We start from the raw sequence: 25576 nt of genomic DNA, 5'->3' as shown, positions 1-25576 counted from the left end.
GATTCAGGTGGTGGACAGACAGCCTTCCAGGGAACTCGTGGTCCATATGCAAAGCCAGGTGGTAGCTCTTCTAGAAGGAACGATGGGTGTTCCATTAACTGGTATGTGTGGAATGCAGGTGCAATAGGTATGGCAGGACACTTCAAATATTCATTTGTGGTTTTTGTCCACTATAGATTCCCATTTCCCCCATTTCAAGCCTGCAGTCAGGCCCTTAATGTTTCCTTGCCCCAAGGACTGCTACCTTAGGGAAAATTAGAAGTTACTGAAGGTCTAGCTTTTTGGAAATCAAACTTAAATCCATTTACATGAAAAAAGGGGACAGGAATCTGCTTCTGAGAACACCAGAAAGAAAAGGATGAAAAGGGTTTCCAGGGCTGGCCGTCAGCTGGAGCTACAGAGAATGGAAGCCATCTGCTCCAGAGGTGGGCATGGAGATGTCGGTGTCCCTGGTTTAGTGGGTTGAATAATGTCCCTGAAATATTCATGCTCACCAGGATCTTCAGATTTTGACCTTATTTGGAAATAGGGTCTTTGCAGATGTAATCGGTTAAACAAGTTGAGATGAGGTCACATAGAAAAGCATGGAACAGTTTCTCTCTGAGTCTCCAGTAGGAACCAACTTTTGCAACACCTTCATTGCAGCCTCCTGAACTGTGAGAAAATTTATTTCTGCTATTTCTGGCCACACAGTTTGTAGTAGTTGGTTATGGCTATCCTAGGAAATACATATATCTGGGCTAGCTGGACCCTATGATGAGGAAGCTTAGGAACCATGATTTTTATGGATCTCGCAGCCTAGGACAGTGGGAGGCACTGCAGAAGCAGTGAGGATTGCCAGGAGTCAGAGTTCCCTCACACCAGGCCCTGCATTAGCCCTCTGGACTTCTGTATATCTTGGGGGCTTCACCAGTCCAGCAAGATAGAGATCTATGTTGATTTTAAGAACTTAACATACAAGTTAACCAGAGCTTCTGGGCCGAGTCATGCCTGCTAGTAGAGTGTTTGTAAAGAGGAGTATTGGAAAGAAACAAGTGAGAAACATACGTTGGGACCACACCAAGGAGGGTCTCAATTGCTAGACTCAGAAATTCAGACTTACATCCCTAGGCAATGGGAAGTCACAAACGTTTTAAGGGTTTTGAGCTTGGAAATGACTTGAGGGAAGGAGAGGGGCTTCAGGAAAATTAATCTGACTGTCGTTATCAAGTGTTTTGTTGCAAGTAACAGAACTATGACTTAAAGTGGAGTAAGAAAATAATTTTATTGACTCACGAAACAGAAACTCCAGAACAGACTTCATGTATTGTGTGATTAGGACTCTGAACCTAATATTTTATTTGGCTTTCTTCATGGGCACAAAGATGCCTCCCAGAGCAACTGTGTTAAAAATGATCTTTTGTTCATGTCCAGGTAGAAATAAGCTATATTCAGGGCTTACTCTTAGAAACTTTTTTCCTAGGAGACTCAATATATTTATCTCTTTATCTTGGTGGTCCAAGTAGGGATTAAAGCTACTCATTCATGAGTTGATTTTTGACAAAGAGATTAGGGTGGGTAGGATGGACTGAGACTAATCAGATGGCTTAGCATAGATTTTGGGTCTAAGACTGTCAGGAGTGGCTTAATGACAGAGATACATTCCAAGAAAAGCGTCATTAGGTAATTTCATGGTTATGCAAACCTCACAGAGTTCACTGTAATACAGCCTCAGGCAGGACCTTCAGGATGTGTTCCAGGGAAAGGCACTCTTACCTTGGGGGATGGCAACTCCTTGCATGTTACTGCCCTTAAAGACCTTCCTGTGGTTCAAGATATGCAGTGAAAGAGAGTGATATTGAAGACTGACGCTGTGTGGGCCTAAGCTGATGTGGGTATTTGTGTCTTAATTTTTAACAGAAAAGTTTAAAACGTAAATAAATAAATAATCTGTAAATAGAAAAAAAGCTTGTGAAATAAGGATATAAAGAAAATGTTTTTAGGCCAGGTGCAGTGGCTCATGCTTGTAATCCTAGCACTTTGAGAGGCTGAGGCGGGTGGATCACCTGAAATCAGGAGTTCAAGACCAGCCTGGCCAACATGGCAAAACCTTGACTCTACTAAAAATACAAAAATTAGCCAGTTGTGGTGGTGTACACCTATAATCCCAGCTACTTGGGAGGCTGAGGCAGGATAATCACTTGAACCTGGGGGACGGTTCAAGTGATTGAAGATGGCTCATCTCGCAGTGAGCCAAGATGATGCCACTGCACTCCAGCCTGGGCGAAGGAGCGAAACTCCATCACAGAAAAAAAAAAAAAAAGAAAGAAAGAAAATGAAAATATTTTTAGTGCAGCTGTTCAAAATGTTTTATTTTAAGCTAAGTATTATTATAAAAAAGTTAAAGTGTATACAGTATAAAAAGTAACAATAAGCTACAGTTAATTTACTATTGAAGAAAAACACATTTTTATAAATTCAGTGTAGCCCAAGTGTACAGTGTTCATAAAGTCTACAATAGTATATGGCAATGTCCTAGGCTTTCACATTCACTCACCACTCACTCACTGACTCAACCTAGAACGACTTCCAGTAACACATGCTCCACTTACGGTAAGTGGCCTATACAGGCATACTGGTTTTATCTTTTATGACGTTTTTCTATGGTACCTTTCCTATGTCTAGATACATTTAGATATATACCTACCATGGAGTGACGATTGCCTACAGTATTCAGTACAATAACATGCTGTACAGGTTTGCAGCCTTCGAGGAATGGGCTAAACCATATAGCCCAGGTGTGCAGTAGGTTTTACCATCTAGATTTGTGTAAGTACACTATGACGCTGACACAGGGATGGGGATGAAATTGCCTAACAACGCATTCCTCAGAATGTATCCCCATCACTAATAGACTCACAACTATGTCCATGGTGGTTTGCTTCTTTTATCCTTTTTTTTTTTTTTCTTTTTTTTTTTTGTGCTTTGAAGCTCCAGCTCAAAGGGTGTTTTTTGAATCCTGGATTTGCTTGTAGGCAGATAATGCACCATGAACTTTCCTGTCTATTAGTGAAAACCTTTCAGTTTTGGTGCCAATGTTTTCAGACTTCTTAAGGAGCTTGTTGGAGCCTGAAAAAACTTCTGCTACACCCTTCGCTGTGAGTGTTCTTGGGAGTTCTTTTTTCCTTTCTCCTGCACTTTCTTTTCCTTTTACCTCTTCTTCAGCTATGCACTCCTATTCCAGTTCCAAAAGCAACCCATTAGTCAATTCCTCAGGAACTCCCTCTAGGAATTACTCAATGTCATCCTCATCCATACCCAGGTTAAAGTTGTTTGCCATCTCAACCACGGCCTTCTTGATTTTTGCAACTTCCTCATCCTTGGCAAATCCTTTGAAGTTATTGACAAACCTCTTGCGTGTCATCTTCCAGGTGCCATTCCTACAGTCCTTAGCGACATACTCCAAGCCTAAACAAGGTTCTTGATGCTGTTCAGAATTTCATCAGAGTCTTCTCAGTGTCTTCCTCCACTGCAGTATGGCACCGGGCAAAAGTCCTCCCTCCTCAGGTAGTAGAACTTAAAAGCTGCTATAACTCCTTGATCCATTGTGTGGATGAAAGAGGTGGTACCTGGAGGAAGAAATATCACTTTGATATTGGGATGAAGATCACCAGTAAAAAAGAGGACATGTGGGAGCATTATCAACAATAAGTAAAATCTTGAAAGATGGATCATTCTTCAAACAGTGCTTTTCCTTTCACTGGTACAGCAATGCAGGACAGCACCCTGGAAAAGGAGCTGCATCCACTATGACTTCTCACTACTCCTGTAGCCCACGAGCAGTATATGCTTAGTGCTATGCTTGAAGGCCCTGGGGTTCTCACTGGGCCAGATCACAAAGGATTTCAACTAGTAGCCTGTACCATTTCCCCCATGCAAGACTGTTACCCTGTCCATCAAAGCCTTGAAACCTGACATTGACTTGGCTTCCTTATAGATAAAAGTCATTTCAGGCATCCCTTTCCAGAATAAGGAGGTTTCATCCATATTGAAGATTTGCTCTGGCAAGTAAATTTCCTCCAGTCAGCTTATCTACAGTTTCCAAAAATTCTTCAGCTGCCTTCACATCAGCACTCACAGACTCACCACTCACTTTCATATTATATAATAATGATTCTTCAATCGTTTAAACCACCCAAAGCTAGCAGTAAATTCAACATCCTAGTCAAATCCAGCCTTTTCTTTCAACATCACAAACTTTCTGTTTTGGCTGGGATCATCATGGGGCTGGGTGGGATACACTTGTGTGTCAGTCTAGTCTTCAATCTGGGTCATAGGAAATGTCTCTATATCTAGTATAGGCCCTTCTTAAATTGTTGATAGTCCCATTGCCTTCAATGAAGCAGATAGTTTCAACTTTTGTCACTTTGTTCTTCTTCTCCAAGATTGTAGCTACGATGGAATGCGACCTACCTGCCTGGCGAGCAATAACCATCACCAATTTTCCACCTCCGTGGTCTTTAATCACTTTTAATTTCATTTCCAGCTCAATCACTGATATGGTTTGGTTGTGTCCCCACCCAAATCTCATCTTGAATTGCTAGTTCCCATAATCCCCATGTGTCACGGGAAGGACAAGGTGGAGATAATTGAATCATAGGGGCAGTTTCCTCCATCCTGTTCTCATGATAGTGAGTTCTCATGAGATCTGGTTTTATAAGGGACTTCTCCCTTCACCGGGCACTCATTCTTTTCTCTCCTGCTGCCTTGTGAAGAAGGATGTGTTTGCTTCCCCATCGGTGGTGATTGTAAGTTTCCTGAGGCCTCCCAAGCCATGCTGAACTCTGAGTCTATTAAACCTCTTTCCTTTGTAAACTACCCAGTCTCAAGCATGTCCTTCTTAGCAGTGTGACAATGGACTAATACAATCACTTAATGTGGCTTCTCTTTGGCAACATTAGCCATAGATTCTGTATGCTTAGGGACCATGAGGAACAAAACAGCATGAGATTAAATCAAGCACAAGAGAAAATGATGCAATCAGGAAAAAATGAGATGAATAAGGCTACTGCCGGTATGACACAGAATACTGTTTTACAGTAAACTCTGGTTTTTATAAGCAGAAGCAGCACACTCTAAAATGATTGAAAGTATAGCACAGTAAATATATAAGCCTGTAACATAGCTGTTTATTATCATTATCAAGTATTATGTACTGTACATATTATGCTCGCCATACTGGCAGTGCAGTAAGTTTGTTTATACCACCATCACCACAAACACATGAGTAATGCGATGAGTTGACGTTATGCCAGCTACACCACTAGGTGACAGGAATTTATCGGTGCCATCACAGGGGACCACCGTCATATGTGCATTCCTTTGTTGACCAAAACGTCATTATGCAATGCACAACTGTACATGTGAAAAATGTAGCTGGGTTCTGCCAAATAGTTTTGCTACCTCAAATGTCTGCCAAGATTCTCAGAGTCAGGACCATGTCTCCTACATTCCCTCTAATGCAACATCTCCTGGAGGACTGTCCTTCTGGATAGTCATTCATGAGGTGGGCTCAGGCTGCCTGCGCAGTCCATTCAGTGTTGGATTGGTGATTCATGACTCTGTAGATGAGGCCTGTCAGTTAGATTCCTCTCCAGGAAAGACTAAAACACCTGGTGGAACCACAGTGGGAAGTGAAGCTGAAAAGATTGTTTCCACAATTGCCAGGACGCAGAAAGGCTGGGGCCATAAACATGCAGAAAACTTTAGAACAGACCCCAGGATTTAACAGAGAAAGCCTGTGGGCAGAGAGAGAACAGAGCAGAGAGGGGGAGGGCGGGCAGTGGTGGGGCCAGGAGGGAGACAGAGACACAGAGATGGGCTCTCTCTCCTTCCAGCTTGTTTTCAGCTTCATTCAGCACATCTTTACATTAAAACTCTTTTTTTCTAAGGAAACCTGAGTGAGTTCCTCACAGTCCCAAGAGCCCTAAGGAAAACACTGTCTGAAACACAAAACACCATGTGCTGTGCCCGCACCTCTGAACTCATCTCTCACAAGTGAGGCAGCCCTTTTCTTTTCTGCACAATCACCCAAATGGGATCAGAACCCATTAGGATCTTTCCATTCTGCTGTGCCAAGAAAGGGGGGTAGGGAAAGGATGAAATCAATTTCCTTAACCATCATTACTGAGAGCTTTGCTGGTGCTCCAAAAAGGTAGGAGGTGGCAGCATGCAGTAAATCAATGTCAGGGCTCCCCAGGGACCCGCTGTGCAGACACTCCCAGTAATGACTGTGACTCCTTGTTCTCTGGCAGGATGTGATGGGAGATACACTCAGGGTGACAAAGAGAAATGCATGCACACACTTCTGACATGCAACCCCTGGAAGGGGTCTTAAAAGGGGGTGTTAAGAGTGCTACTTGCATGGAATGTCACAACTCAAAAAAAAAAAGGAGAGGGAGAGGCTGTCCCTGTTACCTGGGAAGAAACATAACAGAAAGAAAGTGGGGCTTTCAGAAAAGGCCTTGCCCAGGTTAACCCTTCAGAGATGGGCTAAAGATGCATCTGATGTACAACCTTTTATTCAAATAAGGTGGTGATTTATATGTGTTTCACCATAATGGCAATTAATAAGGAATTTCCATCTCACTATAGAGTCATCCAGGAGAACTTCCAAGACATGGTCCTGAAGCCTCCCTCCAACCCTGAGAATGTTGGTGGGCATTTGAGTTAGCAGAACTATTTGGCAGAACCCATACAATCTACACTATTCATATATATAGTCATGCATTGGATGACATTTCGGTCAATGATGGACCACATGCATATAAGACAGTGGTCTCACAATACACGAATGTAGCTGAAAAACTCCTGTGCCTAGTGACCAGAACATCAGCTCAATGCATTACTCATGTGTTTGTGGTGATGCTGGTATAAACAAAACTACTGCACTGCCAGTATTGCACATATAATACGTACAGTAAGAACTCAGCTAAAATTGAGCTGCTTTTGGTTCTTGGCTGCAAAGTGAAACAGCTGGATGACCTGGGGCTCCTTACTTGCCAAATCTGATCTTTTTTCCATAGAATCTACTAGGATATACTAGTGTAGACTAATATGAGTATAGCATTTTCTATTTTTCAAATATGTTCCCATACATTATTTGATCTATACAATAAACAACACTTTTGTTATTTCATCCAAAAACTCTTTATTGGCCCAGATGATATTCCCAGCCAAAGCTAAAAGTCTGGTGCACGTTAGAAGCTCTTCCTTGCTGGAAGACGCTGCTGCTGGAGGGGACAGTAGCTGATGCAAGTAGAACTCTCTGCTCCCCTCCTCCCATGCACACAAGCAGTTTGTAGATGCAGTGAACACCTTGACCCGAGTTTCGGAAAGAGAAAAGCCCACAGGATGTGTCCAGGCAGACAGAAGGGCTCACCCCTTCTCTAGAACTCTATCAAAAACCAAGGGCGTCAGGCAAGAGGTCTCAGAGCAGGTCCAGAATCTCCTAAAAGGCTATTCATCTTTTCCTTTCCTTTCTAGTAGTTATTTTTCTCATTCTCTCTCCTCCTCCTTTTAAAAGCTGGTTTCTCTTCTACTTTTCTCATCCCTGAATATTTCTCCTTTTCTCTCCCAAGTCCCTGAAGTCTTCCCAAACACCCTAGCCCCCATCCTCTAGGGCAGGTCATCTTCCTGCCATGGGCGGGGACCTGGCACTGGAGAAACCCACCATCTACCCAGTTGACTTACTACATGTCAAAGACAGTTCCAAAGGTTCTATGTGTACGAATTCACTAACTGATCACAACAGCTTTATCAGACAGACACTTCTTAGGTCGGTTCTCACAGATGAAGACACCGAGGCACAGAGCCACCTAGGCTGGGAGGTTCAGTCACTAGCCCAAGCTCACACATCCGTTGAGTGGCAGTGCAGGATTTGACCCAAGAAGTCTGGCCATGCGGGCCCTGGCCTGAATCCCTGTACTACAGCAGCCCTCTGATGAAACAAAGGCCGAGGGACTCTCCCCTTCCAATGCAAAAGGCTGATCACTCTCCAGCTGGAGCAAGGGGCGCTGGAAGGATGCAATGACCCTAAAGCCAAACTGTGCCAACTGTGCCTCTTTCCTCTAACATTCCTCCGAAAAGTTGCGAAAGAGGTAGTCTCAGTAAGCGGCTAAGAACCGTAAAACCAGATTTACATGACTTGTGTACAGCATTTAGCATGAAAGCCCTGCACTCTGCCATTCAGCAAAATAAGTCTCCACCGCCCCCGCTTCCCTGTAAAAAAGGGAGGGCTAAATAACTGCAAGCTTAATCCGCAAACCCCAAGCCCCAGCCGCAGCCTCCGCATCTGGAAGGAAAAAGCGGTGGCAGGTCGGGGCCGGGACCAGGGCCGGCCGCAGCGCCCGGCTCTGTGGCTCTGAACGAGGTTCTGGCCGCAAAAGTCCTCCAGCCCACGCTCCTCCCTTCCCCCTCCCTAAATCCCACCTCGAGTCCCGCGCCCTTAGAGGAAATGGGTGGCTCTGCCCGGTCGCCAGCAGGGGATCGGCCCCTTCTCCCCACCGTGCCCCCGACTCGAATTCTTCTGGGCACTGCCATCCTCTCGGTGAGTGCCCGTCTTCTTCCTGAAACGGACCCCAGTGGCTCCCGGCCCGCCCGGGCGCTCTTCCTTAGCCCCGCCAGCTTGAGGGCGGCGTCGGGGAGCGGGGGGCTCCTCTCGGGGCGCCGATCAGGTCCCCGCGCCGCCGCCGCCGCCTCCGGCGTCTCCCAGGCTCGGCCTCTGCCGAGCCCGCTGCGGTCCACGTGGCTTGGCAGAGCTAAATTCGGCTTGCAGGAAGCCCGGAGCTAGGGGAAAGCCGAGCCGGGGAAGGGGGGGGGGGGGTGGGCGGGGCCGAACGGAGGCGCCGGGTCGGGAGGGGCGGGCACTGGGCGGAGGAAGGGGAGGGCCGCGCGCAGGGGAGGCGCTGACTGGGCTCTGGAGCGCCCTGGCTCCCGGCCCCGGCCGGCCTGGAAAGGCGGCCCCTCCTTGGTCGCCCCGCCTTTCACTCCCGTTACACCCGGGGGAAGGTGTTCCCGAGCCCTCTCCCACCCTCACCCCGCCTCCTCGCTTCCCCGGCTCCAGCCTCCGCCGGCGGAACCCACTATGCCAGACAGTTTCGACACTTTGCAAAGACAAAGAGCCCTAGACCGGAGGGAGGAGGAGGAGGAGGAAGAAGAGGAGCGGAGAAAGAAGGAAGAGACGATGTGAGCTGGGAAGGGGGCGAGTGTCTGGGACACCCACACCCCTTTATTCTCCTCCGAACCCCCTCATGCCCAAATCCCGGAAACTCCAGCGTGTCTCCAGCCGTGGTGAGTGCGCGCGCGGAGGCGAACCCTGCTCGGGGTGCGCGGGGGCTGCGTCCGCCGGAGTTGGGGCTCGGGCAGTTTCCTGTGGATTCTCGGAGTGGAGGGTTGATTGTCTGGACCCGGGAACTGAAGGGATGGGGAGGGGACTAGGAGGGTGTGACTGCGGAGCTGGGACTGAAGACCCTAGGATTCATAGTGAGACTCCTTCCTTAGCCGCGGCGACCACCCGGGGCTTTGGGAGCGGAAGAAGGTCGGGGTGGAGGTTCGGGCTTAGGGGTCTTTGGCCGACACTGGAGGAGCTGCCTGGAGCTCTGCGGGGAACCTACGCCAAGTCCCGGGCAGCGATTCCCGAAAGCAACCCCAGTGACATTGCACCCGGCACCGGGCTGGAATCTCCCCCGCTGGGGCCGCCCGTGGGAGGAGATCTCGCTGGGTGGCCGGGCTCAGGCGCTCTCGAGCGGATTTGGGGTCACAGGCTGGGACACCGCGGAGGCCGCCAGTGTCTGGAGGAGCGGCCGTGGGACAGTATCCGGATCGAGTCCCCCAATCCGCTGCGAGCAGGCGAAGACCTGGGAGGGGGGTAGCGCCCCGCGGACGCCTTCAGCGCACACTGCTCCGGATCTGGGGGTGAAGTTGGCACCCGGGACAAGAGAGCTGAACGCGGCGTGGCGGACAGTGGGGGACGCGGGTGGGCCAAGGGGAGCACGGCCCAAGTAGTGTTAGTGGCAAACTCGAAACTCCGAATCCGCCCCAACCCCCTGAGGCGCCGCAGCTCCCGAGAAATAATATGACAAAAGTTAGCAACTTGCCTGTGTCTGTCGTGTATGTGACCTGCGTGGGGGCAGGGCCACCCCTTCTGGGAGCGCGCGGGGACGGACAGCGGTGACACTGGGGCGAGGCGCCCTGGTCAGGGTACAGTTAGTTTGAAATGGGGACGGTGGCGCAACTTTCCGCTCCTCCTTTCTCTGCGCGAGTGTTTAAGCGTGACCTTGCGGGAGGAAGCGCGGCTGAACTTGAGATGGGAGTTGAGCTTGCGCCCCGGCTTAGCACAGAGACTCCGGAGCGCGCCTTAGCCTGGCCTTGCAGCCAGGTCTCCCAGGAAGCGTGTGGGTATCGTCTGGCTTTGCTCGTTGTCTGGAGCTCCGACTCGCTCCTCCCTCCTACGCGAGGGTCCTCGCCGGCCGTACCACGAGCGGGGCTCGGTGGTGCGTTCCGCTAGGGGACACGTGCGCGCCCAGAAGCGCGCAAGGGGGTGGGGGTTGGGCAGGTCACTGCGTCCCGTGGGCCGGGCGAGTCCCGCAGAGGGAGACAGCCGTGACCCTGGGGGCAGTGACTGGCTCGCCGCGTCCCTGCATCAGGCATTCGCCCGGCTTTCTCGTGATTGTTTCCGGGCACCCCTGGCCTCTCCCGACTTCTCCCCCTCGCGGGTCCCCAAGCCCCGCAAGTTTGCGACGAGCTGGTTCTCCAGGGAGACAGCGAGCGCCCACCCCCGCTCTGCGGCTGGGTGTGTGTGGTGAGAGGAAGAGATAGGAGGAGGAGGCGAGGCCGACTCGCCAACGAGGAAAACGGGGTGAGAGGGGAGCCTGGTTTTCCAGTAGTCGCCAGGGCGCCTGGCACGTCGTAGGTGCTAACACTGTGTTCACTGACAAGGCCCCAAGGTGGAAAGTGCTGGCAGGGGCCGGGACGTCCCCTTCTTCCCTTCCAGTCTCTAAAATGGAGTTCAAATGTATCTGTCAAGCCCTTTGGGCTTCTAGACGTGCCTGGAGCACCTACTACGTGCGGGGCTCAACTTGCCTGTTCCTAGAAGCTGCGGGCGGAGCCTCCTGGTTTTCTTTCCCGGGCGCTGCCCAAGCGCCCGGAGGCTTCGAAAAGGCAAGGTGCACTGCCCCCTGCCGGCTGCTGTGGAAACTGCCGCTTGTCTCTGCGGTGGGGAAGGGGCGCCCAGTGCTGGAGTCCCTCACAGTGCCTTCCCCCACCTCCCCTTCCTGCCCCAAACATTAGGACCCCTGCCGGCTGTTTTCTGAAATCCCATGGTTGGCTGAAATGACTGACAGAGTTTACCACTCCGTGCCCCCCCGCCTCTGCAAATGTCTGGGTACAGCATGCGGTCTCTTCTGGTCTCCAGTCTCTCTTACTTTGGTCACCAGACTTACCCTCTCGGCGTCTCAGTTTCCATATCTGCAAAATGAGGCCAATAATACATTCTCCAAAATACGTTCTGCAGAATAGACAGCGTGTGGCTATAATACATGTAATTAAGTGAATGTGTGTATATATAGGTAGTTCATACTCTATATGTGTGTATGTGTATACCTTGACTTCAGGTCTAGGGGAAAAAGTTCCATCTTACGCTTTTTGCTAAATAAAGAATGAATAGAGTGCTCCCTCTCCTGCCTTTTCAAAATCCCACAAACCGTGAAATTTGCCTTCCCTGCATTTTTCTGGATCGGCATTTGCTGTTTGGGGTGCGATTGGGCAAGGCCAGGGCCTGGGCTTGAGCAGGGCCTTGGTCGCCTACCTCCCTGGCTGGGAGGCCACAGCACCCCACCCAGGGTGAGAGAGAAAAACAGGAAGTGTTGCTAGAAGTGATGGCAGAGGGTTTCTTAGGGGGTATGGAGTCTGTTCCTCGAAGCTCTGCAGAAGCAGGCGGAAACTGCCTTCTGAGCAGCCTTCCTGATGACTATGGACAGGGCTGTGCTGCCCCACTTCCCTGGTGGCACTCACAGAATTGGCTGTCACTGATCTGGAAGCCTTTCTTATGGGGATGAAGTCGTCTGTGAGCTTGACAGGAAGGAGTCCTTCTAGGTCCTGGGTCTTTGGGGCTGAGGTAGATCTCTGTCTCCCCTCCCCACCAAGCAGCCCCCAAGCCAGGACACCACCCAAAGGCAGGCAGTTGACATTGCCCAAGGAGGAGCCCTCTCCCATGTGTGACTCTGAGCCTTCTGATCAGTTAACCTTGCTTGAGTCAGTTCCTGTGTAGAAGGTTGCTGACTCAAAGGGTTTATATTTGGGTAGAGCTTTGGCCAGGGATCTAAACATTAACTCTCACTCTAGGCCCCTCCTACATCACAAAAAGCAACCAGGAAAGCAAAAAATAAAATCCACCAGTCATCTTGTAAAGCTTTCCAGTGAGTTCTGCATGCCTGTGTGCACACACTCCACAGGCCGATGGAAGAGGTGGCCCGGTCACAAAGAATTCTAGAATAAGACTTACATGCAGTTTCGTTCAGCTGTGTAGCCTGTGTGGAAACTTCAGCATCCCTGCTGGCACACCTGAGGAGCTGAGAGCTCTCTTCTGCTCTAATTTGGTCACAGGAGCCCAGACTGGGGCCCCGTGAGAGCCTGCATTTGAGTTCCAGTGGCAGCGCTGAGTTACTTTGCAACTCGGGTCTGGGTCTTAGTTTCACTCTCAAAATGAGAGGCTTGGCTGGGCGCACTGGCTCATGCCTGTAATCCCAGCACTTTGAGAGGCCGAGGTGGATGGATCATTTGAGATCAGAAGTTTGAGACCAGCTGGCCAACATGATGAAACCCTGCCTCTACTAAAAATACAAAAATTAGCCAGGCATAGTGGTGGGTGCCTGTAGTCCCAGCTACTCAGGAGGCTGAGGCAGGAGAATCGTTTGAACCCGGGAGGTGGAGATTGCAGTGAGCCGAGATCGTGCCATGGCACTCCAGCCTGGGCAACAGAGGGAGACTCCATCTCAAAAAAAAAACAAAAAAAACCCCCAAAAAAACGAAGCTTTAGAGTTCTGCTGCCCGTCACTGTGGGTCCATTAAAAGCTTCTCTTTGTGAAGACAGCCACCACCTCATTTATGTTTGCTTCAGCCAGCATCACCCTCAAAACCCTCCTGGTATCACAGACAGCCCTGGCTTGGGGCAGCTGGACTGTCTACTACCCCATGCCAAGGGCATCTCCCTTCTCAAAGAATGGCCAGGACCATTCAGAGCCCACACCCCCTTGGCAAAGTCATTTTCCAGCAGTTCTCAACACTAGATTTTTGAAAGGAGTCTCAGAAGTTTCAGACTCTGAGGTCTGAAACCTGACAGAGCCAGGGTGCCATTTGTGGGGGCTCCCAAATTGGTGCATATTGCAGAAAGAACCCCAGTAATCTCACCAGCGCCTGTTTTGCTTCCCATCTACAAGCTGAACATGACCTTAGAAATCGCTTTGGTCAACCCTTTTGCTTTAATGCAAAAATATTGAGGCTCAGAGGGGAAGTCAATGAACTGTAAAATCTGGGGTTTTATTGTTTATTTGGTCTTGTTATTGGTGGTGGTTGGGTTTTGATTTCATTTGAGCCAACATTTACTGGGAACTTATTACCTTCCAGGAGCACCATGCAAAATGCTGAGATACAGAGAGGAAAGAATACTCGGTCCTTGTTCCTTGCTGTCCCAGAGATCACAGTGCCCTGGGGAGGGGGACAAGGACATACCCAGTCAGGCTGCATGTAGAAATACACAGGTGCTAAGCAAAATGGGAACGGAGAAGGGAAAGGGTCCCTCCACTTTGAGGGACCCACAGAAGGGTGTTCTAGAGATGGATGAGTCAGACTGCAAAAGAGCAAAGGTATCTTCTTAAATACATTCAATATCAAAGCGTCATGTACCCTGTGTGTGCAAAATAATAATAATAATAAAGTAAAATAAATAGCAGATTGGCTGTAATCCTGTTCCACATGGTTCTGAAGAGGTAAGGGAATTGGGAATTTTAGAGGTTCAATGCTTTGGCCTCTTTTCCCTCCGTAGGTCCTGATCTCTGGTTGGTTTGTGTGGGAGGAATTGTTGCCTCGCAGCCAGGCTGCAAGTTTCTACACCACGAGAGCCTCCAAGTGTTGGAATGCCCGTGTATAAAACAGAGAGTGGCTGCTTTGCATTTGCCTTAAAAAAAAAAAAAAAAAGAACTTAGTGCTTTATTTTTAATGCTCGTCCGTGTACTTTATCTCAGATTTTCATAGCTGATTTGGGAGGGTGAGTTTAAATGGCATGGCGGGTGGCAGGTAGGAGAAAGCGCCCAGGTTTTCAGGGGGACGCTACTATCCAGGCTGGCTGGGTGAGCTGGAGCAAGTCCCTGCATTTCCGTGAGCCAGGTTTGAGGTGCATGTGGGTGATCGCCCCCTGCAATGCAGGGGATGCAGGGGACGCCAGGAGGATTAAGGGAGAGGATTCTTGTGGGAGAGTTGTGTGTGCAGGAGTCCCAGAGCCTCCCTGACTCCAGTTGCATTAAGTCTATGTATAAGAGAAAGTGATCGCATGGGGCACTGCTCAGGACAGAGCCTGTGGGAAATGGAGGAGTTGACTGAAGGCAGGAAGTTCTGGAAAACGCCTGGAAAAGCACTTTTGAAGTAGGAGGAGGCTGATTTTAAGGTAAGATGGTTTGTGAATGATCGGCCTGGAAGCAGCAAGGCCTAATGACTGTGTTGGGGCAGCACACTCCTCTCATTCCTATGGGTTATGTCAAACTTCTGGCTTCTTTGTCCCTAGGGCAGGACACAGAATTACTCGTTAGCCAGAGCCCTGGCCTAAGAAGCCACCCAAAGCACTGTTACCAGAAGCAGGGACACACGAGGGAGGTGGGGGGTAGCATAAGGTGGTTGAGGTGCCCAGCATCATGAACCCTGGCCACCTGGCGGGAGCCCTTCCTGTGTGGCCTGGCTGGCCAGCAGGGATGGGACTTGTGTCAAAGTTCAAGGCACCTGCAGTGGATGCTATTGTGGTTCCCACCTGGGACAACTGTTAGAGAGGGCCCTGCAGTTGAGGTGTTTTCTAAAGAGTCAGGGGAATTCCTGCAGGGAAACTGCTGGCCAAGGACACAGAACTCCTGGGCCCTGGCCCTGTCCCATCTGCTCCAGGCTGGGGACCTTGGGCACATTGTTTAACCTCTTTGACCCTCTGTTTCCTCAGCTGGGAGATGGTAGTATAAATTCCCACTCCCTCTATTACAGGAGAGTTAGGAGGACCCCACAAAATGAAGCACAGGAACCTGCCTTGTTGATAAGAATTTTAGCAGCATCTACTTTTCATAGTTTAATGTATACCCAGTAGTGCCAAGTATTTTGAACATCTTATCATTCTGGGGTTCGGCAGGAAGCATTGAATGGAGGGTCTGAATAAAGGTGTGCCTACAGAGATGGTGCCCTGGTTCAGAGAAGTCAGCAAGGGATGCTCTAGCACCTGGGCCCAGTTACCATCCCCAGGAGAAGTGGCATGGTGGGGAATGGGCTAGGGGAACCAGGAGAGCATCGCAGTAGTTGCCAGAAGCCTCTGGAAGAGAGAGACCACAGGCCCCCTCCTCAACTTGGCAGGACAGGAGCCAGGCAGATCAACCCTGCAACCTTGCTCTCCTCTGGCCTGCCCTGTGCAATTCTGTGGCACCAAGATCTGAGCCTACCCAACGGCCAAAGGCAGGGAGCTCCTTGATGGAGCCCCACAGGTCAGGACAAGGTGGAGGTGGATTAGGAGCAGGCCTGGAGGGCAGATTGAGGAGACACACACACACACACACACATACAGAGCTGTCATCTCATTTGAATCTGCAACAGCCGGGGGTGGAGAGGGGGTAGTCACAAGATTACCAGTTGGCAGGTAGGATGCCCAGGAACTGGAAGGTAACCCCCTTGCCTAAGGTCACACAGCTGGTGGGAGCCCACATTTTAACCCATTGTATCTTATCAGCCCTAGTAAAGTAAGAACATCCGTTGTAAGACATTGTGAAGACCTTTAAATTGTTATCAGTAGCATCTTAATGAGAAGCAGAATAGTTTAAGTGTTAAGGTTTGCCTGGGTTTCAATCAGAGGTTTATTACTTCATGATCGAATTACTGACCTTTTCTATGTCTCAGCTTCCTCTTCTGTCATGAGGTCACACTTTGTACAGTTGATGTGAAAACTAAACAGGTTTATTCAGTAAAAGTCTCTCAACAAATGTTAGTTTTGATTCCTGAGAAGGTCAAGATTTAGACAGGGTGGTGTGGGGGTGAGTGGTACTCCAACGTGGCCTTTTAACCTATTCAGCATTCAAATAATATGATTTGAATATTTGTAGGTTAAAAGTTTCTTTCTTCCAATTATTCTGACAATGTTTGGATCATTTCTTCTGACTGTGTGTGTGTGTGTGTGTGTGTGTGTGTGTGTGTGTATTTTCTCTTTAAAACACATGAAAGTGCCAAAGGACAGAATGACAAGAAATTTAAAGACCTAAATTGGCTTTATTGTGATTCTAGAATTGAGCAACACTTTGTTCCACAAAACAGAGTAAGTTTTCCAGTGAGCTGAGCAGAGGAGGTTGGCTTTATAAACAGGACTGAAGAAACCAGAAGCAACAAAGTATGTATTCATTACATTTAGAGAGAACGCTAGAAAAATAACTGATTAGTTAACATCCGGTTACTTTAGGCTGCAGAAGGATTAGAGCTGAGGGAACTTCATGATCATACCAGTTGACAGTTTAATCCCGCCTATTTGGGAAATTGACTGTCTCCTGATTTCTCAGGAAGTGAGATGACAACTTAGTTTTGTCGATGGCTGTTGTAAAACCTCAGTTCTTGTCTCCTTAGTTTAAAAGAAATTAAACAAGAGACACACGGCAAAGGAGATGCAGCATGGAGCCGTCTATTGCAAAAGAGGCAGGGTATTCTGAAAGTGACATGCAGAACAGACAGTACACTCTGACTGAGGATTCAGGGCGGGCTGTTCGCGAGGACGGGACAGGATTGACTTACTGGGGAGACTCCCTTGATGAGAGCCTTACGCGGTTATTCACAAGGAGGCGGGAAGAGGTGCTACTAGTACGCATGTTCTGGGTGGTCCTCGGGGTGCACGTGTGCGGCAGCCGTACATGCTTGCTCATATGTCACATGTCTCATTAACATCTGAAATCTCCAACCAGGGGTGTGTTTTTTGCTATTATAATGAGCAAATATTCAGTCTGAGGACAGGTAAAATCAAAATGTGCATCCTCTTACGGGGGAAATTCCTTACTGGAGCTAACTTGGCTTGAATAAACTGGGCTATAGTGTGAATGCTGTGGCTTCTCATGTTGACCCTGAGGTTGCTGTGCCATGGTTGCCACATCTCGAGGATATGGTTCCGTTTTTGACTACCTATCCCCCCCTCAGTTTGGGTTTAGGGACCTGGAACTTTAGCGTGGGTAACTCTATTTTGATTTTCAGTGTGCCCTGTTGGGGCCTAGTGCAGAAACTTAATCCAAAACAATGGCCTTCTATAATTTTTATTAAACATAGCCTATCTAATCATGTATGATTCTATAGCCCTTAAGGGAGTATAAAATATGACTTAAAAATTACTTGCAATAATTCAGAAAAGCTGAGAAGAAAAGAACATTAGCTCCAAAGTATTTGGCAGAATTAAAAAGAGGGTTACAAATGACTTTTGGAAAGTACACATTAGAGTGTGCAAATAAAGTACTTTCTCTGGATTTCATTAGCTACATTAAAAAAAGAAAAGATCAAACCCAATAGATAGCACTGTAATAGATTTTGCTACATTAAAAAAAATCCATTTGAATCCACAGTGAACTAAAACACCAGAGTAGCTAAAAAGTCCCTTCATGCATATTTACTTAGCAGAGAGCTCTTGAGAAAAACCCAACCAGTAAACCCCAACCAAAGCAAACCAGCTACTTTCTCTAGCTGAGAGGGTGGAATGACTCCAAAATATTGTTTCAAGCTCAAAAAGCCTAAAACAATTCCACATAAAAAACAAAAATCTATCTAATTGGGCATTTACCTTTTTGGAAATAAAAGGCCCGGTGGGGAAAAAAAAAGAAAAAAACAACAACAAAAAAATCCCTTTTGTTAGATCCTTAGAAGACTAGACTGGAGCCCAAAATAAATCCCCTGGATTTGGCCAAGTATTAAACGACTCTATTCTCCTTCCCTGCCTTTAATGCACTGGAGCCCTAACAGGGGCAAAGAACTCTCAGTGGTCAAGAGCTCAAACACCTGAACCAACCCAGCGACCTTCACAGACACCAGCATCTACAGCCCTGACCCGAGTTGGCCCTCAGTTCAGCTCTTCTGAGGGTCTTCCTGATTTTGTAGATAAAGATGTGGATTCAGGCCAGGCCCGGTAGCTCATGCCTGTAATCCCAGCCCTTCGGGAGGCCGAGGTGGCCAGATCACGAGATCAAGAGATCAAGACCACCCTGGCCAACATGGTGAAACCCCGTCTCTACTAAAAGTACAAAAATTAGCTGGGCATGGTGGTGTGTGCCTGTAGTCCCAGCTACTTGGGAGGCTGAGTTAGGAGAATCACTTGAACCCCAGAGGTGGAGGTTGCAGTGAGCCGAGATCCTGCCACTACACTCCAACCTGGTGACAGAATGAGACTCTGTCTCAAAAAAAAAAAAAAAAAAAAAAAAAAGATGTGGATTCAGAGGGGAGAAGTGACTTACTGGCAAATGTCACATGGGGCCCTGCCTCCAGATCTGTGTGTCTGAAATTATCATTTATACTTGGTGGGTCTTTCTTTTTTTTATTTTTATTTTTGGAGACAGGGTCTCGCTCTGTTGCCCAAGCTGGAGTGCAGTATGTGATCTTGGCTCACTGCAACTTCCGCCTGCTGAGCTCCCACCTCAGCCTCCTGAGTAGCTGGGACTACAGGTATATGCCACTGTGGATCACTCTTGGGGAAGGAATAAGCCCAGACCTTCACCAACCGTGCAGTTCTATCACACTCGTCCTTAGTTTATGCCTTTAGAGTCTCCATCAATCACCCTTCCCACTCTGAACTGTAGAGGGGTACACAGCGCAGTGAGGTGACTTGATCAACATCTGCTCGAGTGTCTGGGAAATGGCAGATCTAGGCCTCCAGCCCTGGTAGAGCTACCTCGCTTCATTCCCGGCACCCCAGTACCTTACAGCCTCCACCTCACCCCCGTGCTCCCTCCTTGACTGAGCGTGAGAACAGTGGCAAAAACAACAACATAAATCTAAGTCTCTACATCCTCATTAGATCCTAGAGTCAGCTGATGGAGCCCAAATTATCATCACAACAATCTAACATAACACAACCACTGCAACCACCATTTACAGTTCATGTGAAATAGGAGTGAACCGGCACCAGAAGCTCATTTGGCCAAGAACCAGCTTTAGCATTAGGAAGTCAGAGAGCTCAGTTGCTACCTGTGAGACAGGGAAGGCAGTGGAGGGTTCTGATGGTGAGACCCAGGTACGTGTGTCTCAGTGGAACCTCCAGAAAGCTCAAGGAATTCACGGCACTCAGAGACATGTAGTTGGGTGGTCTGCTCATTATTTAGTTATTTTGCACGTAAATCCTGTTCTTGCAGAGGTGGAAATCAGCTTCTAAGGAGTTGGAATCAAAGTCAAGCAACAGAGGCCAGAGGGGAGGAAAATCCTGCAGACAGTTTGGTGACAGGGTATCTTGCTTGCATATTTTTTGGGGCAAACTGATTAACTGGCAGCAAGCAAAAAGATGGCTCTGGGCAAACCTTGAGTAAGGCTTCACAGAAAATAATTTCAATTGATTGTATTTTCTAGAAAACTTTAAGAGTTTATGCATTCTATGTGACAGGCTGTCTGGGTGCTGTCTGCCCTCCACCTGGGCTGGGCTGGATTGCCTACTTTACTTCATTAGAGTTTCTCACTCGTTTGATATGGGAGCCTAGTCTTTACAGTGACTCTCTGTAAAGTGTATGTTTCCACTTTTCCCTAATCCCAGTTTATAGGTGTGGAAACCAACGTTTAGAGAGGTTAAGTCACTTAACAGAGGTCACTTAGCTAGAAAGTGGCAGAACCAGGATTTATAAGCGCACCATTTCTTTCCGAAGCCTGAGGCCTCAGGCCCCATGCAATGTAATTCCCAGGTCATCCTATATCCCTGGCTCAGTGGGGACCCTGGAAGGGAAGGGCAGCTTCTCTAAGGTTCAGATAGGAAACTGGTCACACCAGCTGCCTGGCCCCTAGCCCAGCCCATGAGATGTGCTGTGACCACGTGTGTCACATGAACATGGTGACCATGAACCTATGCCCTGTAATATCCTTTTGGGCAGGAGTTCCTGACTTTTCTCCACCTAGTGCTTTCCAGGTCTCACACCAGCAGCTTCATTCTCCCAAAGGCTGAGGCTCTGAGTCTTCTCCCCGATTCACCATCACTGGGGTGGGTCCGTGGGTTTATTTAGCCTGTTACAGACTGGCTTTTTTTTCCTGTAAGCTGTTAAATTTGTCATAATTTATTACACAGCAATAGATAATAAACATGAAATGCAAATATTTTTTCTGTTGTAAGTTGTCATGCTGATGGGAGTGATGGTATTTCAGTGTGTGTGTTTTTTTAATAAAACTGGCATCTAGTAATTGTACATATTTATGGGGTACATAGTGAGTTTCCATACATGCAATGTAGAGTGATCAAATCAAGGTAATTTGCATATCCATCACCTCACACGTTCATCATTTGTGTTGGAAACGTTCAAAATCCTTTCTTCTAGCTATTTGAAAATATACTATAAATTCTTGTTAACTGTAGCCACCCTGCAGTGCCACAGAACACTAGAACCTATTCCTCCTATCTGTACTTTTGTATCCTTTTAACTGCTCCACGTCTGTCCTTGCATGGCTGCTTGCAAGAACTCATCTTTGTGGCTTGTCGGTATAGAGTGAATTCCAAGAGCCCCAAGGTGCTTGGGGATTGAGGGAGGCAGTGAGCCACTTTGAGCCTACTGGGGGGTTGGAGAAAGGACTGAGCAGGAAGGCTGAGTGTAAAGTTTGCAATCACTTAGCTAGATGGGAGCCTCTTGGAGGCAGCCTGCTTCACGTAAAAGGAATGGTCAGCGTCGCTGTTGCAACCTTGGAAAATTCCCTTTTAATAACATCTTCACAATGGAGAGAAAGGTTTGTTGTCGTTCTTCTTACTTGAAAACGCTGTTAATCCTACCACCTGGTGGAGAGTTTGATGAATAAAGACCGTTGCTCAGGAAACATATTAGCTGCCACGAACAGGAATGTCTTTGTGAAGTGTATTACTGGTTGTTTCTAAAACATAATCTTACGTTTTAAAATTCAGTCTTTTGGCAAAACAAGAAAATTAAAATGAAAGGGAGAGATTAGGCAGACAGTACCATTGTTCTTTCTTTCACCGCCTGATAGAAGCTTCAAATGGAAAACACACCTTTCAGAATGCGTTGAAGAATTGGTTCCAACCGAAGGCCTGCTGCTATTTTTCTGTTTCTCCCTGTGACCTGGAACAAACTGAGCTCAGCAAACATGATCCTTGGACCACAGTAAGTCCTCACTTAATGACATTGATAGGTCCTTGGAAATCGTGAGTTTAAGGGAAAAGACATCAAAAACCTGATTTCACCATAGGGTAATTGATATAAACCAGAGTTCAGTTTCTCTGGTGTATTTCTGTTCATAAAAACATCACCAAACTTCTAAATGAAGGCCCCAAACAGCATCGCAGGTGGCCACAGCCTGTCCCAGTGGCTTAGGACGTGCACATACACACACACACAAAACCACACTCTCTCGCCCTGGGACCATATAAAGACATCAGTTCACCTGACATGCATGGCTTTTTGGGGTGTGGGAAACCGGAGTACCTGGAGAAGACCTACGAGGACATGGAGAAAACTTGCAAACTCCACATACACAGTGGTCCCGGCCAGGAATCCATCTTCTTCTCATCAATGTTATAATGAAATGATGTTGAATGAAATGGCATTATTGGAAGACCTGCGGTATGGGATTTTATGCATTAAACTGATATTTATGCAATGTCAGAAATCCAAATAAGGAGAAAAAAAATATACTGGCTGTGGAGACAGTTTTGAATATCAGAATATTTCTGTATTGTCAGGAACCTGCCCTGGATGGAATAAAGGAGGTTTTCTCTTTTTCTCTGAGCCATGGTGTCATTAACTTTAGTCACCATTATTTGTGGGAGGGTGGGGGTATGGTATGTTGGTTGAATAATTAGTTACAGAGGTTGCACACTTTAATAGTGTCAAAGAATTATAAAATCTTAGCATTTGCAAAGAGCCTTAGCAGTGACCTTGTTCAACCTTCCTCAATCTACTGAGTCATTCATTGATTCCTTGATTTACTCAATAAATGTATTAGCTCTGCCACTGCCTAACTGTGTGTCCTTCAGCAAGTTGCTGAACCTCCCTGTACTTCCCTTTCCTCATCCATAAAATCTGGATAATAATAGTACCTACCTCCCAGGAGGTAGTAAATAAACATTCAATGAGTTAACACTTGGACGGTGCTCAGAAGAGTCCTTGTTAAAGATATGTTGTGGGCAACGTATCATCATCATCAATTACATTCTTGTTCCACCTCCCTCGAGCAGCGGTTTTCCTCACTGAGACTCTACCTGGTGGTTATCCTGTACCTGCTTGATCACTCCCGGTGGTAGGGAGCTCTCTGCCTCACACAGTGGCGTTTGACCTCTGGGCAGCTTTGTGGTTTAAAAGGCTCTTTCTCATTCAAAGCTTCCAACCAAAGAGAGCTTCCTAGAGCAGGTGGCAGAGTGGTGCTCTCAGGAGCTATCTGAATTTAAGGATGGGAAAGTTGGGCTCTGAAGCTAGGGTATCATTGTAGGACATCAGAGGCAGAAGAGACATACCTAAGATTTTAGCCATGAGAGGGACCTCAAGACCCCAGCCTCTTTTTTTTTTTTTTTTAAGGCAAAGTCTCACTCTGTTGCCCAGGCTGGAGTGCAGTGGCACAATCTCAGCTCACTGCAACCTCTGCCTCCCGGGTTCAAGCGATTCTCCTGCCTCAGCCTCCTGAGCTCATTACAACCTCCACCTTCTGGGTTCAAGTGATTTTCCTGCCTCAGCCTCCTGAGTAGCTGGGATTACAGGCATGCCCCACCACACCCGGCTAAGTTTTGTATTTTTAGTAGAGACGGAGTTTCACCATGTTGGTCAGGCTCGTCTCAAACTCCTGACCTCGTAATCCACCTGCCTCGGCCTCCCAAAGTGCTGGGATTACAGGTGTGAGTCAGACCCTGGCCTCTTTATTTTACAGCTGAGAAGACAGCTCAGACGGGGCCTAGCTGGTGCGACGGCTCAGCCCATCATTAGGCAGAACCTGGATGGGAGGCCAGCCCATGGGGCGATACTGCCAAGGCCTCTATTACCTCTCAGTTCTCCTCTCATCTCGGGCTGCTCAGGATGCCCCAGAGAACATGCTCCTGTGCCCTCCTGCACTAGAACAGGCAGGAAGAGCAGCCTGGACCGTGGGTACCAGGTATCCTATGAGGACCCCATTGTGCCAGGCCTTGGTTGGCTAGATGATTTCCACTGTGTTTACACTGCACAGTCTCCTCTCTCCCTTTAGACCTCCCTGTGAACAAGCTTGTATTGTCTTTTGTGAATTCTGGCATCTGCCTTCCCTCTTTTTCTTCCTGAGGTTCTGCCCAGGAAATACCACATACTGGTCATTCTAGACCCATTCGCTGTCTAATCAGGCTTTGAGCTCACTAGTGCCATCAGTGTTTTACAGCTGAGAAGGCAGGCTCGCTGAAGTTGGCCATTGCCTGAAGGTCCCCCAGGTTGGGAGGGTCAAGTTGGGGGGTTGTCACGTACCCCTTTCCACTATGTCACAATGTTTCCTTCTAACACACGCATGCACATCGTAAAAGGCTCGAGACCCAGTGTATCTGGTCTCCCTGCCTGCATTAATAGCACCGCTGCCAACCTCCCTCCCACTTCCCTCCACTTAGTTTTATCATCTAAGAGGCCAAAAGAACAAAATGTCCCCCCTCCACCACACCATATTTCAAAGGGCTATAAATAGGACAGTTAGTGGTGGCACTCTGGGTCACATTTGCCAGGGACAGACTTTATATGATGTCAGCCATGTCCTTGGGTCCAAGGTTTCCATGGCTAATAGTTTTCATTCTCCCTTCTCTTCCTTCCTGTTTTCGTTCCTTCTTTTTCTCTCTCCCTTCTTTTTTTTCTTCATCCTAAAAATCTTGTTCAAAAGTACATAGCTATGCAGCCTTCATTAGCTGAGGTTGTATACAAGGCAAACAGGTCCCTGTTTCACAATTCCTCCCAGATCCGAGAAAGGAACGCAACTCTGAGCAGACAGAATAATACATTCTGGCCTAGAGGACAGCTGTACAGCCTGCCAGCATCTCACTCCTCTGAAAGCAAATTCAGTCCACCCAAGAGCAAGGACAAGGGGCTGTCTCCTGTCCAGGAGGCCCAGGCCAGGGGGAGAAGACAGGCTCTGGAGTCACCAGGCCCGCTGTTGATCAGTGGTGAGATCTGGGGCAAGTGACTTCCACATCCGAGCTTAGTGTCACCCCTTGTGCTCTGGGGGTGACACCAACTCATCTTCCTGGGTGAGAGTTGAGATTTAAAAAAAAAACAGGCCAGGCGTAGTGGCTCACACCTGTAATCCCAGCACTTTGGGAGGCTGTGACTGGCAAATCACGAGGTCAGGAGATCGAGACCATCCTGGCCAACATGGTGAAACCCCACCTCTACTAAAAATACAAAAATATGACTGAATATGGTGGTGTGTGCCTGTAATTCCAGGTGCTCAGGTGGCTGAGGCATGAGAATCGCTTGAATCCAGGAGGCGGAGGTTGCAGTGAGCCGAGATCGTGCCACTGCACTCCGCCCTGGCGACAGAGCAAGACTCCAACTCAAAAAAAAAAAAAAGAAAGAAAGAAAAAGAAAAAGAAAAGAAAAAAACCCCAAGTAGATGGCTGGACCAGCACTTGGGAGGAAAGTAGGTATTCAGTTAAAGTTTCTCCAATCTGAATCAGACTGGCAGTAGCAGGTGTGGAGAGGAGGAGGAGGTGGTGGCCCAGGAGAACGCACCCTCGCTCACTCATGCTGACCTGGTCATGGGCAGTCAGTGCGGTCCTAGCCTTCTTGACATCCTCAGCCCCTTTGGAAAGGGGCCATCTCCTTTGATTCATAGTTCTCACTCTCCAGCCTTCAGCCCCTCATCTGCCTATACCCCTACATCCCACTGTCGAGTGTAGAATTTTAGAACGCCGTTGTCAGAGGGTCACTGGAATGGATCCACCCCCACCGCTGCAGTGTAAACGTGGGTCATTCATGTCCTCTGCTGCAAGGGAGCATGGGATTGGGGCAGCCAGAGAGCAGCAGATGGTCATGTGCATTCAGGTGTCTTCCAGAGTAGCCTGGTGACTTTGGGCAGGTGATTGCAGATTCTGGAAAATGGGTCTAGAATTTGACTCATGCTCAGGTTGCAAAATTAAATTTTGGAATAG

General features: G+C 48.1%; 1 protein-coding gene across 11 annotated transcripts in view; it reads left to right on the top strand.

The window, feature by feature from the left end:
- The first annotated feature begins 9129 nt into the window (after nt 1–9129).
- ST3GAL1 (ST3 beta-galactoside alpha-2,3-sialyltransferase 1) overlaps nt 9130–25576 on the top strand; it is a 116100-nt gene continuing 99653 nt past the window's right edge. For all 11 annotated transcript variants that reach the window (XM_073999505.1, XM_045398735.2, XM_065519654.1 and 8 more), the window contains exon 1: nt 9130–9330. The gene's annotated coding sequence lies outside the window, so the exon portion shown is untranslated. The remainder of the gene's footprint in view (nt 9331–25576) is intronic.

The sequence above is a fragment of the Macaca fascicularis genome, chromosome 8, assembly GCF_037993035.2.
Source record: "Macaca fascicularis isolate 582-1 chromosome 8, T2T-MFA8v1.1".
Lineage (NCBI taxonomy): Eukaryota > Metazoa > Chordata > Mammalia > Primates > Cercopithecidae > Macaca > Macaca fascicularis.
This window is presented reverse-complemented; position numbering and strand designations above follow the sequence as displayed.